At 43.1% G+C, this 16730-nt stretch overlaps 5 non-coding genes across 5 annotated transcripts; all 5 read left to right on the top strand.

The window, feature by feature from the left end:
- Nucleotides 1-724: 724 nt before the first annotated feature.
- TRNAS-AGA (transfer RNA serine (anticodon AGA)) lies at nt 725-806 on the top strand. Its single transcript has one exon. It is a non-coding gene; the product is annotated as a tRNA-Ser (tRNA).
- A 2860-nt stretch (nt 807-3666) lies between these two features.
- TRNAS-AGA (transfer RNA serine (anticodon AGA)) lies at nt 3667-3748 on the top strand. The gene has a single exon. It is a non-coding gene; the product is annotated as a tRNA-Ser (tRNA).
- Nucleotides 3749-12512: 8764 nt separating this feature from the next.
- Nucleotides 12513-12594, top strand: TRNAS-UGA (transfer RNA serine (anticodon UGA)). The gene has a single exon. It is a non-coding gene; the product is annotated as a tRNA-Ser (tRNA).
- A 1289-nt stretch (nt 12595-13883) lies between these two features.
- Nucleotides 13884-13955, top strand: TRNAH-GUG (transfer RNA histidin (anticodon GUG)). The gene has a single exon. It is a non-coding gene; the product is annotated as a tRNA-His (tRNA).
- Nucleotides 13956-15453: 1498 nt separating this feature from the next.
- TRNAS-AGA (transfer RNA serine (anticodon AGA)) lies at nt 15454-15535 on the top strand. Its single transcript has one exon. It is a non-coding gene; the product is annotated as a tRNA-Ser (tRNA).
- The last annotated feature ends 1195 nt before the right edge of the window (nt 15536-16730 follow it).

Here is a 16730-nt window from a genome sequence, read left to right as displayed (position 1 = left end):
GCTTGAGACAGGTTTGAAATGCTATTTCTTTGGGCGGCACAATCAGTCCCTGGGTATATGGTATACCACTTTACAAGGGGCTTTCAAGTAAATTAAATCTGTCAGTCAGGTATACTCCAATTATACACATGATTAGGGAAGAAGCACGTGCACTTCAGCACTGATTAGTAGCGATAAAGTGATCAGAGTCCTAAGGCCAACAAAAAGATACAGCAAAATGCGGAGGTGAAAAGCAATAAGGTGGGGTTGGGACCACCTTAAGAATGCAAGGTCTAACAAAAACGAACTAAGGATAACATGAGTAAAACATCAGGTTTCTCTACAGCATTTGGTGAGACAAGTGGGCCTTCTTTTATCTTCCATAAATGCAATCTTTCCCGGACCCCTTTATTATATAGCTCTTCAAGGAAAAAATATAAAGCACTTACAAAGGAGCCTCAAATACTCAAAGATGGTAGACTTCTGTAATATGGGCCATATACTAAAAGCAGCACGAAAACAGAGTGCAATAGGGTCCAAAAAACTTGAGTGACCCATGAGAGTATGAATGCAAGCCTGTGGTATTCCAAACTAGAGATATACGCATGCAATTTTTGTTTTTAGGAGAGAATGTGCCTGCTGAAAAAAACATTATTTTTAAAAAGTGCATTGCAGAATATCAGGAATTTGCTGTGGGACACCTTGAAAACTTGCATACAGATTATGTGCACACGCCTTAAAGTCAGTTGTTGTGGCTGAGTGGTTAAGGCGATGGACTAGAAATCCATTGGGGTCTCCCCGCGCAGGTTCGAATCCTGCCGACAACGAGAATCTTTTTAACATCGGCTACAATTTCAGAAGTTAACCTTTAGTATTTCTTCCATGTCAGTTTTATAAATAGGTGGCTTATTTTGGTGTCACTATTGCCATATCACATATTTATTATCGCTCCCCCTTTCATATCTTTGCTATAACTCTCGTCCTTCATTAGCGCTGGTGCAAACGCTTCAAATTATTATACCCTGGCTCTCTCGGTCATACCTGTGCATGCACTTGAAACTTACTTTACCAATAAAATAAGCAAATAGAGAAATAAAATAAAAGTGCTAGCTGGATTAGGCAAACACACTTCATAAAACTGCATTTTCTTTTCTATTCTCCCCCGTGTTACAAGCTTAACTGCTCCCTGTGTAATTTCTCTTAACCTGCTGTTCCTGGAAGAGAATTTCATCTACAAGCTCTTTCTGTGTTTTTTCCTAGTCTTTTCTTTCCCTTTTCTTAGATGTGTAACTGTTCCTTTACGTGCTCTATTTAGGCGTCATTAATCTCATTTGAGCTCCTTGTACCTGCTGCTGTTTTCTCCACACCTCATACTGTCTTTTCCCTCTTTCTCTCTTTCTCTGTGGTTGGTGGCTACTTTCCAAAGCGTATGATGCCCCAATGTTCCTTCGTCTTGTTGTCAGACGTGAATTTGAAAAGCAACAAAATTAACAAGCCTTTACCACTCACACATGGCAGAAGTTTATACTTTAATTCAATGAGCTAAGAAAAGTGTGTTGTGGGGCCCCTACGAGCCATGGTGCTTGCTTTATCATAATTAGGCATGCAGTCATTAGCCACAGATCTGATTATGGGTCACTGAGGTCAGTTTCAATAATTCCTCAAAAACCTAACCATGCAGTCCCCCCTAACTGTGTAGTTATCTTGCTTTACTGCTGTTTGTGTGATTAGCTGGGAGGAGCTCACGGCAGCATCCTCCCAATAAAAGTGTAGATGGACCGTTCCTTAACTCTTTCTTGCTTCACATACAGATGGCTTGAGGAGGTACAGGGGAGATGCAGGTCTAATAAACAGAATAGAATATCTGCGCCAGGTGTGTTTCTCTGCATTGGTGTCCCATCACAGGCCCACCAGTGTATGTGTGATCTTTGACTCCTGCCAGTTCACAAGCAGGCGGCCAGGAAACGGTTTCAGCCTATCAACCACAGAGGAGATAAAGCCTTTGTATAAGGAATGAGGAAGCAATGAACACATTCAGCCTATCACAGGAGTAGCCCTGAGTGTTCCGAATTATAATTTCTTCATGTCACTGTACGTTATTGAGCCCAAGTAGCTTGCCGTGATCATATAGTGGTTAGTACTTTGCGTTGTGGCCGCAGCAACCTCGGTTCGAATCCGAGTCACGGCATTGTGGTTGGCAATGTCACAGCAGTTGGGTTTTTCCTTTACAGAATTCCCAAATGTACCAGTTGTTTTTGTAAAATGTCTATTAAAAACAGATCCTTTTCAATATTTAAACGATCTAACGACAAATTATTTAAACACACATGATTATAAGATGTAGGTATACTGTACTTACTGACATAAATTATCGTTCTTGAACATTTTTGCGGTAAGGGGAGCGGAGCTCTCCCCTAGGCCAATCAGAATGCAGATGAATGCAGTTGCAGTTGAGTGACCTGTGTTGTGGCTGTCTACAGGGAATGCACATATGTAGCTGTCTCGCAGCCCAATCCAGACGTCAATTGAAGACAGGTTTTCATGCAAATAGAGCAGTAAGTGCAGAGAAATGCTCACTCTCTAAAAATGGCATTTATACAATAGTAAGATTAAATCCAACCTCACCAGTAGATAGGATTTATCAATAAATAAATAAAGCTTCTCCTCTCTGATATGGAATTACCCCCCAAAAAGTATAAGGGAATACCCAATGCTAACCTATGAGAGGGGCAGACCTCACAGTAGTGAAAAATGTAATAGACTGTTTGATACTACTAGGACATACAAACTACCACAGTACATGTCTTACCTTTTACTTGCATAGCATGATGCCCCTAGGACTACTTAGGGCCTACCTTAGGGGTTACTGATATGTAATAAAATTGGAGTTTAAGGCTTGGCAAGTAGTTTTAAATGCCAAGTCGAAGTGGCAGTACACTGCAGCACAGGCACTGCAGTAGCAGGCTTGAGACAGGTTTGAAATGCTATTTCTTTGGGCGGCACAATCAGTCCCTGGGTATATGGTATACCACTTTACAAGGGGCTTTCAAGTAAATTAAATCTGTCAGTCAGGTATACTCCAATTATACACATGATTAGGGAAGAAGCACGTGCACTTCAGCACTGATTAGTAGCGATAAAGTGATCAGAGTCCTAAGGCCAACAAAAAGATACAGCAAAATGCAGAGGTGAAAAGCAATAAGGTGGGGTTGGGACCACCTTAAGAATGCAAGGTCTAACAAAAACGAACTAAGGATAACATGAGTAAAACTTCAGGTTTCTCTACAGCATTTGGTGAGACAAGTGGGCCTTCTTTTATCTTCCATAAATGCAATCTTTCCCGGACCCCTTTATTATATAGCTCTTCAAGGAAAAAATATAAAGCACTTACAAAGGAGTCTCAGATACTCAAAGATGGTAGACTTCTGTAATATGGGCCATATACTAAAAGCAGCACGAAAACAGAGTGCAATAGGGTCCAAAAAACTTGAGTGACCCATGAAAGTATGCATGCAAGCCTATGGTATTCCAAACTAGAGATATACGCATGCAATTTTTGTTTTTAGGAGAGAATGTGCCTGCTGAAAAAAACATTATTTTTAAAAAGTGCATTGCAGAATATCAGGAATTTGCTGTGGGACACCTTGAAAACTTGCATACAGATTATGTGCACACGCCTTACAGTCAGTTGTTGTGGCTGAGTGGTTAAGGCGATGGACTAGAAATCCATTGGGGTCTACCCGCGCAGGTTCGAATCCTGCCGACAACGAGAATCTTTTTAACATCGGCTACAATTTCAGAAGTTAACCTTTAGTATTTCTTCCATGTCATTTTTATAAATAGGTGGTTTATTTTGGTGTCACTATTGCCATATCACATATTTATTATCGCTCCCCCTTTCATATCTTTGCTATAACTCTCGTCCTTCATTAGCGCTGGTGCAAACGCTTCAAATTATTATACCCTGGCTCTCTCGGTCATACCTGTGCATGCACTTGAAACTTACTTTACCAATAAAATAAGCAAATAGAGAAATAAAATAAAAGTGCTAGCTGGATTAGGCAAACACACTTCATAAAACTGCATTTTCTTTTCTATTCTCCCCCGTGTTACAAGCTTAACTGCTCCCTGTGTAATTTCTCTTAACCTGCTGTTCCTGGAAGAGAATTTCATCTACAAGCTCTTTCTGTGTTTTTTCCTAGTCTTTTCTTTCCCTTTTCTTAGATGTGTAACTGTTCCTTTACGTGCTCTATTTAGGCGTCATTAATCTCATTTGAGCTCCTTGTACCTGCTGCTGTTTTCTCCACACCTCATACTGTCTTTTCCCTCTTTCTCTCTTTCTCTGCGGTTGGTGGCTACTTTCCAAAGCGTCTGATGCCCCAATGTTCCTTCGTCTTGTTGTCAGACGTGAATTTTAAAAGCAACAAAATTAACAAGCCTTTACCACTCACACATGGCAGAAGTTTATACTTTAATTCAATGAGCTAAGAAAAGTGTGTTGTGGGGCCCCTACGAGCCATGGTGCTTGCTTCATCATAATTAGGCATGCAGTCATTAGCCACAGATCTGATTATGGGTCACTGAGGTCAGTTTCAATAATTCCTCAAAAACCTAACCATGCAGTCCCCCCTAACTGTGTAGTTATCTTGCTTTACTGCTGTTTGTGTGATTAGCTGGGAGGAGCTCACGGCAGCATCCTCCCAATAAAAGTGTAGATGGACCGTTCCTTAACTCTTTCTTGCTTCACATACAGATGGCTTGAGGAGGTACAGGGGAGATGCAGGTCTAATAAACAGGATAGAATATCTGTGCCAGGTGTGTTTCTCTGCATTGGTGTCCCATCACAGGCCCACCAGTGTATGTGTGATCTTTGACTCCTGCCAGTTCACAAGCAGGCGGCCAGGAAACGGTTTCAGCCTATCAACCACTGAGGAGATAAAGCCTTTGTATAAGGAATGAGGAAGCAATGAACACATTCAGCCTATCACAGGAGTAGCCCTGAGTGTTCCGAATTATAATTTCTTCATGTCACTGTACGTTATTGAGCCCAAGTAGCTCGCCGTGATCGTATAGTGGTTAGTACTCTGCGTTGTGGCCACAGCAACCTCGGTTCGAATCCGAGTCACGGCATTGTGGTTGGCAATGTCACGGCAGTTGGGTTTTTCCTTTACAGAATTCCCAAATGTACCAGTTGTTTTTGTAAAATGTCTATTAAAAACAGATCCTTTTCAATATTTAAACGATCTAACAACAAATTATTTAAACACACATGATTATAAGATGTAGGTATACTGTACTTACTGACATAAATTATCGTTCTTGAACATATTTGCAGTAAGGGGAGCGGAGCTCTCCCCCAGGCCAATCAGAATGCAGATGAATGCAGTTGCAGTTGAGTGACCTGTATTGTGGCTGTCTACAGGGAATGCACATATGTAGCTGTCTCGCAGCCCAATCCAGACGTCAATTGAAGACAGGTGTCAATGCAAATAGAGCAGTAAGTGCAAAGAAATGCTCACTCTCTAAAAATGGCATTTATACAATAGTAAGATTAAATCCAACCTCACCAGTAGATAGGATTTATCAATAAATAAATAAAGCTTCTCCTCTCTGATATGGAATTACCCCCCAAAAAGTATAAGGGAATACCCAATGCTAACCTATAAGAGGGGCAGACCTCACAGTAGTGAAAAATGTAATAGACTGTTTGATACTACTAGGACATACAAAGTACCACAGTACATGTCTTACCTTTTACTTACATAGCATGATGCCCCTAGGACTACTTAGGGCCTACCTTAGGGGTTACTGATATGTAATAAAATTGGAGTTTAAGGCTTGGCAAGTAGTTTTAAATGCCAAGTCGAAGTGGCAGTACACTGCAGCACAGGCACTGCAGTAGCAGGCTTGAGACAGGTTTGAAATGCTATTTCTTTGGGCGGCACAATCAGTCCCTGGGTATATGGTATACCACTTTACAAGGGGCTTTCAAGTAAATTAAATCTGTCAGTCAGGTATACTCCAATTATACACATGATTAGGGAAGAAGCACGTGCACTTCAGCACTGATTAGTAGCGATAAAGTGATCAGAGTCCTAAGGCCAACAAAAAGATACAGCAAAATGCGGAGGTGAAAAGCAATAAGGTGGGGTTGGGACCACCTTAAGAATGCAAGGTCTAACAAAAACGAACTAAGGATAACATGAGTAAAACATCAGGTTTCTCTACAGCATTTGGTGAGACAAGTGGGCCTTCTTTTATCTTCCATAAATGCAATCTTTCCCGGACCCCTTTATTATATAGCTCTTCAAGGAAAAAATATAAAGCACTTACAAAGGAGCCTCAAATACTCAAAGATGGTAGACTTCTGTAATAAGGGCCATATACTAAAAGCAGCAAGAAAACAGAGTGCAATAGGGTCCAAAAAACTTGAGTGACCCATGAGAGTATGCATGCAAGCCTATGGTATTCCAAACTAGAGATATACGCATGCAATTTTTGTTTTTAGGAGAGAATGTGCCTTCTGAAAAAAACATTATTTTTAAAAGGTGCGTTGCAGAATATCAGGAATTTGCTGTGGGACACCTTGAAAACTTGCATACAGATTATGTGCACACGCCTTACAGTCAGTTGTTGTGGCTGAGTGGTTAAGGCGATGGACTAGAAATACATTGGGGTCTCCCCGCGCAAGTTCTAATCCTGCCGACAACGAGAATCTTTTTAACATCGGCTACAATTTCAGAAGTTAACCTTTAGTATTTCTTCCATGTCAGTTTTATAAATAGGTGGCTTATTTTGGTGTCACTATTGCCATATCACATATTTATTATCGCTCCCCCTTTCATATCTTTGCTATAACTCTCGTCCTTCATTAGCGCTGGTGCAAACGCTTCAAATTATTATACCCTGGCTCTCTCGGTCATACCTGTGCATGCACTTGAAACTTACTTTACCAATAAAAGAAGCAAATAGAGAAATAAAATAAAAGTGCTAGCTGGATTAGGCAAACACACTTCATAAAACTGCATTTTCTTTTCTATTCTCCCCCGTGTTACAAGCTTAACTGCTCCCTGTGTAATTTCTCTTAACCTGCTGTTCCTGGAAGAGAATTTCATCTACAAGCTCTTTCTGTGTTTTTTCCTAGTCTTTTCTTTCCCTTTTCTTAGATTTGTAACTGTTCCTTTACGTGCTCTATTTAGGCGCCATTAATCTCATTTGAGCTCCTTGTACCTGCTGCTGTTTTCTCCACACCTCATACTGTCTTTTCCCTCTTTCTCTCTTTCTCTGCGGTTGGTGGCTACTTTCCAAAGCGTCTGATGCCCCAATGTTCCTTCGTCTTGTTGTCAGACGTGAATTTGAAAAGCAACAAAATTAACAAGCCTTTACCACTCACACATGGCAGAAGTTTATACTTTAATTCAATGAGCTAGGAAAAGTGTGTTGTGGGGCCCCTACGAGCCATGGTGCTTGCTTCATCATAATTAGGCATGCAGTCATTAGCCACAGCTCTGATTATGTCAAGTCAAGTCAAGACAAGTCAAGAGATTTATATAGCGCGCTACATACCCATAGGGTCTCAAGGCGCTTGAGGAAGGGTGGGGAATTATTTGTCGAATATCCAAGTTTTAAGTTGCTTTCTGAATGCTAGGTGGTTCTGAGTAAGGCGAAGGTGAGTGGGAAGAGAGTTCCAAGTTTTAGCTGCCAGGTAGGAGAAGGATCTACCTCCCATGGTGGTGTTGTTGATGCGAGGTACAGTGGCAAGGGATTGGTTGGAGGATCGTAGCTGACGGGAGGGGGTGTAGAAGGACAATCGTGTGTTGAGGCATTCGGGTCCAAGTTCGTAAAGTGCTTTGTGTGCGTGGGTTAGGAGGCGGAAAGTAATCCTCTTATTTATGGGGAGCCAGTGGAGGTTTTTCAGGTGACCAGAGATGTGTTCTTTACGCGGGATGTCTAGTATGAGCCTCGCTGAGGCGTTCTGGATGCGTTGGAGTTTTTTCTGGAGTTTTGCGGTGGTACCGGCGTCTAGGGTGTTTCCGTAGTGCAGGCGGCTTGTGACCAGTGCGTGGGTGACCGTTTTTCTAGTTTCGGTGGGGATCCAGCAAAATGTTTTTTTGAGCATGCGAAGAATGTTGAAGCAAGATTATGAAACGGCGTTGACTTGTCTGGTCATCGAGAGTGAGGAGTCCAGGATGACGCCCAGGTTCCGTGCGTGGTCCATCGGGATGGGTGCTTTTCCAAGGGCCTCTGGCCACCAAGAGTCATCCCAGGCGGAAGGGGAGGTGCCTAAGATGAGGACTTCTGATTTGTCTGAGTTCAGTTTCAGACGGCTGTGCTTCATCCACTCGGCTACTTCTTTCATTCCTTCGTGTAAGTTGGTTTTGGTGGTGTTAGGGTCTTTGGTGAGTGAGAGGATCAGTTGAGTGTCGTCAGCGTAGGAGATGATGTTGAGATTGTATTGGCGAGCGATGGCCGCAAGGGGGCTCATGTATACATTGAAGAGGGTGGGGCTGAGTGACGATCCTTGTGGCACGCCGCAGTTGACTTCAGAGGCCTCTGATTTGAATGGTGGGAGGCGGACTCTCTGGGTTCTTCCGGTGAGGAATAGGTGATCCATTCCAGTGCTTTTCCTTGGATTCCGACGTTTCTGAGGCGCTGTAGAAGGGTGCTATGACAGACTGTGTCGAAGGCAGCGGAGAGGTCGAGGAGGATGAGGGCGACTGTGTCTCCGTTGTCCAGTAGAGTTCGAATGTCGTCTGTTGCTGCGATAAGTGCGGTCTCAGTGCTGTGTTTGGCTCGGAAGCCGGACTGTGAGGAGTCGAGGGATTTGTTGGTTTTGAGGAAGGTGGCGAGCTGGCTGTTGACAGCTTTCTCGATGACTTTGGCCGGGAATGGAAGAAGCAAGATGGGGCGGTAGTTTTTGAGTTTGGTGGGGTCAGCTGTGGGTTTTTCCAGAAGGGCACTGAGTTCTGCGTGTTTCCAGCTTTCCGGGAAGGTGGCGGAGTTGCGGGAGCTGTTGATGACATCCCGGAGGTGTGGTGCTATGAAGGAGTCTGCTTTGTTGAAGATGTGGTGAGGGCATGGGTCAGTTGGGGATCCTGAGTGGATGGAGTTCATCAGGCGGATGGTGTCCTCAGTGGAGATTGGGTTCCATTCGTTAAGGATGTTCAAGGGGGGTGAAGGTCCTGCCGAAGGTTGGGTGGGTTGGTCTCCGGGTCGGTTGTCGAAGCTGTTGTGGATGTCTGCGATTTTGTTGTGGAAGAAGGAAGCTAGGGAGTCGCAGAGGGCTTGGGAGGGGGTGATGTCGTTGGAGTTGGGTGATGGGTTGGTAAATTCTTTGACGATGTTGAATAATTCCTTGCTGTTGTGGGCGTTGTTGTCTAGTCGGTCTTTGAATGCAGCTTTCTTGGCAGACCGGATTAGTTGGCGGTGTATGCGGGTGGCGTTTTTGAAGGCGTCCCTGGTGATGGGGTTTGGGTCTTTTTTCCAGGCCTTCTCGAGGGAGTGACAGAGTTTCTTCGATTTCTTAAGATCATCGTTGTACCAGGAGGTGTTTTTGCTGCCTAGTTTGATTTGATTTTTTTTCAACGGTGCTAGGATGTCGGCGCTGTTGGATAGCCATTGGGTGAGGTTAATGGCTGCTTGGTCGGGGTTTGAGGAGTTGGCTGGGGGGGTTTAGAAGAAGCGATGAGGAGATCTGGTCGATGGTGATTTTGTTCCAATTTCTTCGCAGGGTGGGTTGAGGATGGTTGTGGATTGTGGTCTTATTGTAGATAAAGTGAACGCAGCTGTGGTCCGTCCAATGAAGAGGTGTGGTGTGACTGAATGAGACATCTTTGCTGGAGGTGAAGATAGGGTCGAGGGTGTGACCTGCAATGTGGGTGGGGGTAGTGACAAGTTGTTTGAGTCCGAGGTTGGCGACATTGTCCAGAAGGGTGGTGGCGTTGCTGTCGTTGCTCTTTTCCAGGTGGAAATTGAGGTCTCCCAATAAAATGTAGTCCTCGGAGGGGAGGGCGTGTGGGGTGATAAAGTCAATGATGTCGTCACGGAATTGTGCACGGGGTCCTGGGGGCCGGTAGAGGAGGGTGCCTCTGAGTGTGGTCTTTGGGTCGGTGTGGATCTGGAAGTGGAGGTGTTCGGCGCTGGCAAGGTTGACGTCTGAGCTGGTTAAGATGCGGATGGAGTTCTTATGGACGATAGCGATGCCTCCTCCTGTTTGCTTGATGCGGTCCTTACGGATGATCTTGTATCCTTCCGGGATGGCAACGGTGATGTCTGGGGCTGAAGAGGCATTCATCCATGTTTCAGTTAGAAAGGCGACGTCCGGTGAGATGGTGTCTAGTAGATTCCAGAGGTTGATGGCGTGTCTGTGGACCGAGCGGGTGTTGAGCAAGATGCATTTTAAGTGGTTGGTGTCAGGTCTCTGTTTGGTGTTGGTGGATGGGGAGTTGGTTTTGGTGCCGTCGAACTTGAGTTCGACGGCACCAAAACCAACTGAGGGTCACTGAGGTCAGTTTCAATAATTCCTCAAAAACGTAACCATGCAGTCCCCCCTAACTGTGTAGTTATCTTGCTTTACTGCTGTTTGTGTGATTAGCTGGGAGGAGCTCACGGCAGCATCCTCCCAATAAAAGTGTAGATGGACCGTTCCTTAACTCTTTCTTGCTTCACATACAGATGGCTTGAGGAGGTACAGGGGAGATGCAGGTCTAATAAACAGAATAGAATATCTCTGCATTGGTGTCCCATCACAGGCCCACCAGTGTATGTGTGATCTTTGACTCCTGCCAGTTCACAAGCAGGCGGCCAGGAAACGGTTTCAGCCTATCAACCACTGAGGAGATAAAGCCTTTGTATAAGGAATGAGGAAGCAATGAACACATTCAGCCTATCACAGGAGTAGCCCTGAGTGTTCCGAATTATAATTTCTTCATGTCACTGTACATTATGGAGCCCAAGTAGCTCGCCGTGATTGTATAGTGGTTAGTACTCTGCGTTGGGGCCGCAGCAACCTCGGTTCGAATCCGAGTCACAGCATTGTGGTTGGCAATGTCACAGCAGTTGAGTTTTTCCTTTACAGAATTCCCATATGTACCAGTTGTTTTTGTAAAATGTCTATTAAAAACAGATCCTTTTCAATATTTAAACGATCTAACGACAAATTATTTAAACACACATGATTATAAGATGTAGGTATACTGTACTTACTGACATAAATTATCATTCTTGAACATATTTGCCGTAAGGGGAGCGGAGCTCTCCCCCAGGCCAATCAGAATGCAGATGAATGCAGTTGCAGTTGAGTGACCTGTGTTGTGGCTGTCTACAGGGAATTCACATATGTAGCTGTCTCGCAGCCCAATCCAGACGTCAATTGAAGACAGGTTTTCATGCAAATAGAGCAGTAAGTGCAGAGAAATGCTCACTCTCTAAAAATGGCATTTATACAATAGTAAGATTAAATCTAACCTCACCAGTAGATAGGATTTATCAATAAATAAATAAAGCTTCTCCTCTCTGATATGGAATTACCCCCCAAAAAGTATAAGGGAATACCCAATGCTAACCTATGAGAGGGGCAGACCTCACAGTAGTGAAAAATGTAATAGACTGTTTGATACTACTAGGACATACAAACTACCACAGTACATGTCTTACCTTTTACTTACATAGCATGAAGCCCCTAGGACTACTTAGGGCCTACCTTAGGGGTTACTGATATGTAATAAAATTGGAGTTTAAGGCTTGGCAAGTAGTTTTAAATGCCAAGTCGAAGTGGCAGTACACTGCAGCACAGGCACTGCAGTACCAGGCTTGAGACAGGTTTGAAATGCTATTTCTTTGGGCGGCACAATCAGTCCCTGGGTATATGGTATACCACTTTACAAGGGGCTTTCAAGTAAATTAAATCTGTCAGTCAGGTATACTCCAATTATACACATGATTAGGGAAGAAGCACGTGCACTTCAGCACTGATTAGTAGCGATAAAGTGATCAGAGTCCTAAGGTCAACAAAAAGATACAGCAAAATGCGGAGGTGAAAAGCAATAAGGTGGGGTTGGGACCACCTTAAGAATGCAAGGTCTAACAAAAACGAACTAAGGATAACATGAGTAAAACATCAGGTTTCTCTACAGCATTTGGTGAGACAAGTGGGCCTACTTTTATCTTCCATAAATGCAATCTTTCCCGGACCCCTTTATTATATAGCTCTTCAAGGAAAAAATATAAAGCACTTACAAAGGAGCCTCAAATACTCAAAGATGGTAGACTTCTGTAATATGGGCCATATACTAAAAGCAGCACGAAAACAGAGTGCAATAGGGTCCAAAAAACTTGAGTGACCCATGAGAGTATGCATGCAAGCTTATGGTATTCCAAACTAGAGATATACGCATGCAATTTTTGTTTTTAGGAGAGAATGTGCCTGCTGAAAAAAACATTATTTTTACAAAGTGCATTGCAGAATATCAGGAATTTGCAGTGGGGCACCTTGAAAACTTGCATGCAGATTATGTGCACACACCTTACAGTCAGTTGTTGTGGCCGAGTGGTTAAGGCGATGGACTTGAAATCCATTGGGGTCTCCCCACGCAGGTTCGAATCCTGCCGACAACGAGAATCTTTTTAACATCGGCTACAATTTCAGAAGTTAACCTTTAGTATTTCTTCCATGTCAGTTTTATAAATAGGTGGCTTATTTTGGTGTCACTATTGCCATATCACATATTTATTATCGCTCCCCCTTTCATATCTTTGCTATAACTCTCGTCCTTCATTAGCGCTGGTGCAAACGCTTCAAATTATTATACCCTGGCTCTCTCGGTCATACCTGTGCATGCACTTGAAACTTACTTTACCAATAAAAGAAGCAAATAGAGAAATAAAATAAAAGTGCTAGCTGGATTAGGCAAACACACTTCATAAAACTGCATTTTCTTTTCTATTCTCCCCCGTGTTACAAGCTTAACTGCTCCCTGTGTAATTTCTCTTAACCTGCTGTTCCTGGAAGAGAATTTCATCTACAAGCTCTTTCTGTGTTTTTTCCTAGTCTTTTCTTTCCCTTTTCTTAGATTTGTAACTGTTCCTTTACGTGCTCTATTTAGGCGCCATTAATCTCATTTGAGCTCCTTGTACCTGCTGCTGTTTTCTCCACACCTCATACTGTCTTTTCCCTCTTTCTCTCTTTCTCTGCGGTTGGTGGGTACTTTCCAAAGCATCTGATGCCCCAATGTTCCTTCGTCTTGTTGTCAGACGTGAATTTGAAAAGCAACAAAATTAACAAGCCTTTACCACTCACACATGGCAGAAGTTTATACTTTAATTCAATGAGCTAAGAAAAGTGTGTTGTGGGGCCCCTACGAGCCATGGTGCTTGCTTCATCATAATTAGGCATGCAGTCATTAGCCACAGCTCTGGTTATGGGTCACTGAGGTCAGTTTCAATAATTCCTCAAAAACCTACCCATGCAGTCCCCCCTAACTGTGTAGTTATCTTGCTTTACTGCTGTTTGTGTGATTAGCTGGGAGGAGCTCACGGCAGCATCCTCCCAATAAAAGTGTAGATGGACCGTTCCTTAACTCTGTCTTGCTTCACATACAGATGGCTTGAGGAGGTACAGGGGAGATGCAGGTCTAATAAACAGAATAGAATATCTGCGCCAGGTGTGTTTCTCTGCATTGGTGTCCCATCACAGGCCCACCAGTGTATGTGTGATCTTTGACTCCTGCCAGTTCACAAGCAGGCGGCCAGGAAACGGTTTCAGCCTATCAACCACTGAGGAGATAAAGCCTTTGTATAAGGAATGAGGAAGCAATGAACACATTCAGCCTATCACAGGAGTAGCCCTGAGTGTTCCGAATTATAATTTCTTCATTTCACTGTACATTATTGAGCCCAAGTACCTCGCTGTGATCGTATAGTGGTTAGTACTCTGCGTTGTGGCCGCAGCAACCTCGGTTCGAATCCGAGTCACGGCATTGTGGTTGGCAATGTCACGGCAGTTGGGTTTTTCCTTTACAGAATTCCCAAATGTACCAGTTGTTTTTGTAAAATGTCTATTAAAAACAGATCCTTTTCAATATTTAAACGATCTAACGACAAATTATTTAAACACACATGATTATAAGATGTAGGTATACTGTAGTTACTGACATAATCTATCATTCTTGAACATATTTGCGGTAAGGGGAGCGGAGCTCTCCCCAGGCCAATCAGAATGCAGATGAATGCAGTTGCAGTTGAGTGACCTGTGTTGTGGCTGTCTACAGGGAATGCACATATGTAGCTGTCTCGCAGCCCAATCCAGACGTCAATTGAAGACAGGTTTTCATGCAAATAGAGCAGTAAGTGCAGAGAAATGCTCACTCTCTAAAAATGGCATTTATACAATAGTAAGATTAAATCCAACCTCACCAGTAGATAGGATTTATCAATAAATAAATAAAGCTTCTCCTCTCTGATATGGAATTACCCCCCAAAAAGTATAAGGGAATACCCAATGCTAACCTATAAGAGGGGCAGACCTCACAGTAGTGAAAAATGTAATAGACTGTTTGATACTACTAGGACATACAAACTACCACAGTACATGTCTTACCTTTTACTTACATAGCATGATGCCCCTAGGACTACTTAGGGCCTACCTTAGGGGTTACTGATATGTAATAAAATTGGAGTTTAAGGCTTGGCAAGTAGTTTTAAATGCCAATTCGAAGTGGCAGTACACTGCAGCACAGGCACTGCAGTAGCAGGCTTGAGACAGGTTTGAAATGCTATTTCTTTGGGCGGCACAATCAGTCCCTGGGTATATGGTATACCACTTTACAAGGGACTTTCAAGTAAATTAAATCTGTCTGTCAAGTATACTCCAATTATACACATGATTAGGGAAGAAGCACGTGCACTTCAGCACTGATTAGTAGCGATAAAGTGATCAGAGTCCTAAGGCCAACAAAAAGTTACAGCAAAATGCGGAGGTGAAAAGCAATAAGGTGGGGTTGGGACCACCTTAAGAATGCAAGGTCTAACAAAAACGAACTAAGGATAACATGAGTAAAACATCAGGTTTCTCTACAGCATTTGGTGAGACAAGTGGGCTTCTTTTATCTTCCATAAATGCAATCTTTCCCGGACCCCTTTATTATATAGCTCTTCAAGGAAAAAAGTATAAAGCACTTACAAAGGAGCCTCAAATACTCAAAGATGGTAGACTTCTGTAATAAGGGCCATATACTAAAAGCAGCAAGAAAACAGAGTGCAATAGGGTCCAAAAAACTTGAGTGACCCATGAGAGTATGCATGCAAGCCTATGGTATTCCAAACTAGAGATATACGCATGCAATTTTTGTTTTTAGGAGAGAATGTGCCTGCTGAAAAAAACATTATTTTTAAAAAGTGCGTTGCAGAATATCAGGAATTTGCTGTGGGACACCTTTAAAACTTGCATACAGATTATGTGCACATGCCCTACAGTCAGTTGTTGTGGCCGAGTGGTTAAGGCGATGGACTAGAAATCCATTGGGGTCTCCCCGCGCAGGTTCGAATCCTGCCGACAACGAGAATCTTTTTAACATCGGCTACAATTTCAGAAGTTAACCTTTAGTATTTCTTCCATGTCAGTTTTATAAATAGGTGGCTTATTTTGGTGTCACTATTGCCATATCACATATTTATTATCGCTCCCCCTTTCATATCTTTGCTATAACTCTCGTCCTTCATTAGCGCTGGTGCAAACGCTTCAAATTATTATACCCTGGCTCTCTCGGTCATACCTGTGCATGCACTTGAAACTTACTTTACCAATAAAAGAAGCAAATAGAGAAATAAAATAAAAGTGCTAGCTGGATTAGGCAAACACACTTCATAAAACTGCATTTTCTTTTCTATTCTCCCCCGTGTTACAATCTTAACTGCTCCCTGTGTAATTTCTCTTAACCTGCTGTTCCTGGAAGAGAATTTCATCTACAAGCTCTTTCTGTGTTTTTTCCTAGTCTTTTCTTTCCCTTTTCTTAGATTTGTAACTGTTCCTTTACGTGCTCTATTTAGGCGCCATTAATCTCATTTGAGCTCCTTGTACCTGCTGCTGTTTTCTCCACACCTCATACTGTCTTTTCCCTCTTTCTCTCTTTCTTTGCGGTTGGTGGCTACTTTCCAAAGCGTCTGATGCCCCAATGTTCCTTCGTCTTGTTGTCAGACGTGAATTTGAAAAGCAACAAAATTAACAAGCCTTTACCACTCACACATGGCAGAAGTTTATACTTTAATTCAATGAGCTAAGAAAAGTGTGTTGTGGGGCCCCTACGAGCCATGGTGCTTGCTTCATCATAATTAGGCATGCAGTCATTAGCCACAGCTCTGATTATGTCAAGTCAAGACAAGTCAAGAGATTTATATAGCGTGCTACATACCCATAGGGTCTCAAGGCGCTTGAGGAAGGGTGGGGAATTATTTGTCGAATATCCAAGTTTTAAGTTGCTTTCTGAATGCTAGGTGGTTCTGAGTAAGGTGAAGGTGAGTGGGAAGAGAGTTCCAAGTTTTAGCTGCCAGGTAGGAGAAGGATCTACCTCCCATGGTGGTGTTGTTGATGCGAGGTACAGTGGCAAGGGAGTGGTTGGAGGATCGTAGCTGACGGGAGGGGGTGTAGAAGGACAATCGTGTGTTGAGGCATTCGGGTCCAAGTTCGTAAAGTGCTTTGTGTGCGTGGGTTAGGAGGCGGAAAGTAATCCTCTTATTTATGGGGAGCCAGTGGAGGT

Source organism: Lissotriton vulgaris, chromosome 1_1 (assembly GCF_964263255.1).
Source record: "Lissotriton vulgaris chromosome 1_1, aLisVul1.2, whole genome shotgun sequence".
In the NCBI taxonomy this organism is placed as follows: domain Eukaryota; kingdom Metazoa; phylum Chordata; class Amphibia; order Caudata; family Salamandridae; genus Lissotriton; species Lissotriton vulgaris.
Note: the sequence above shows the minus strand (reverse complement) of the source record. Positions and strands in the feature narration are given on the sequence as shown.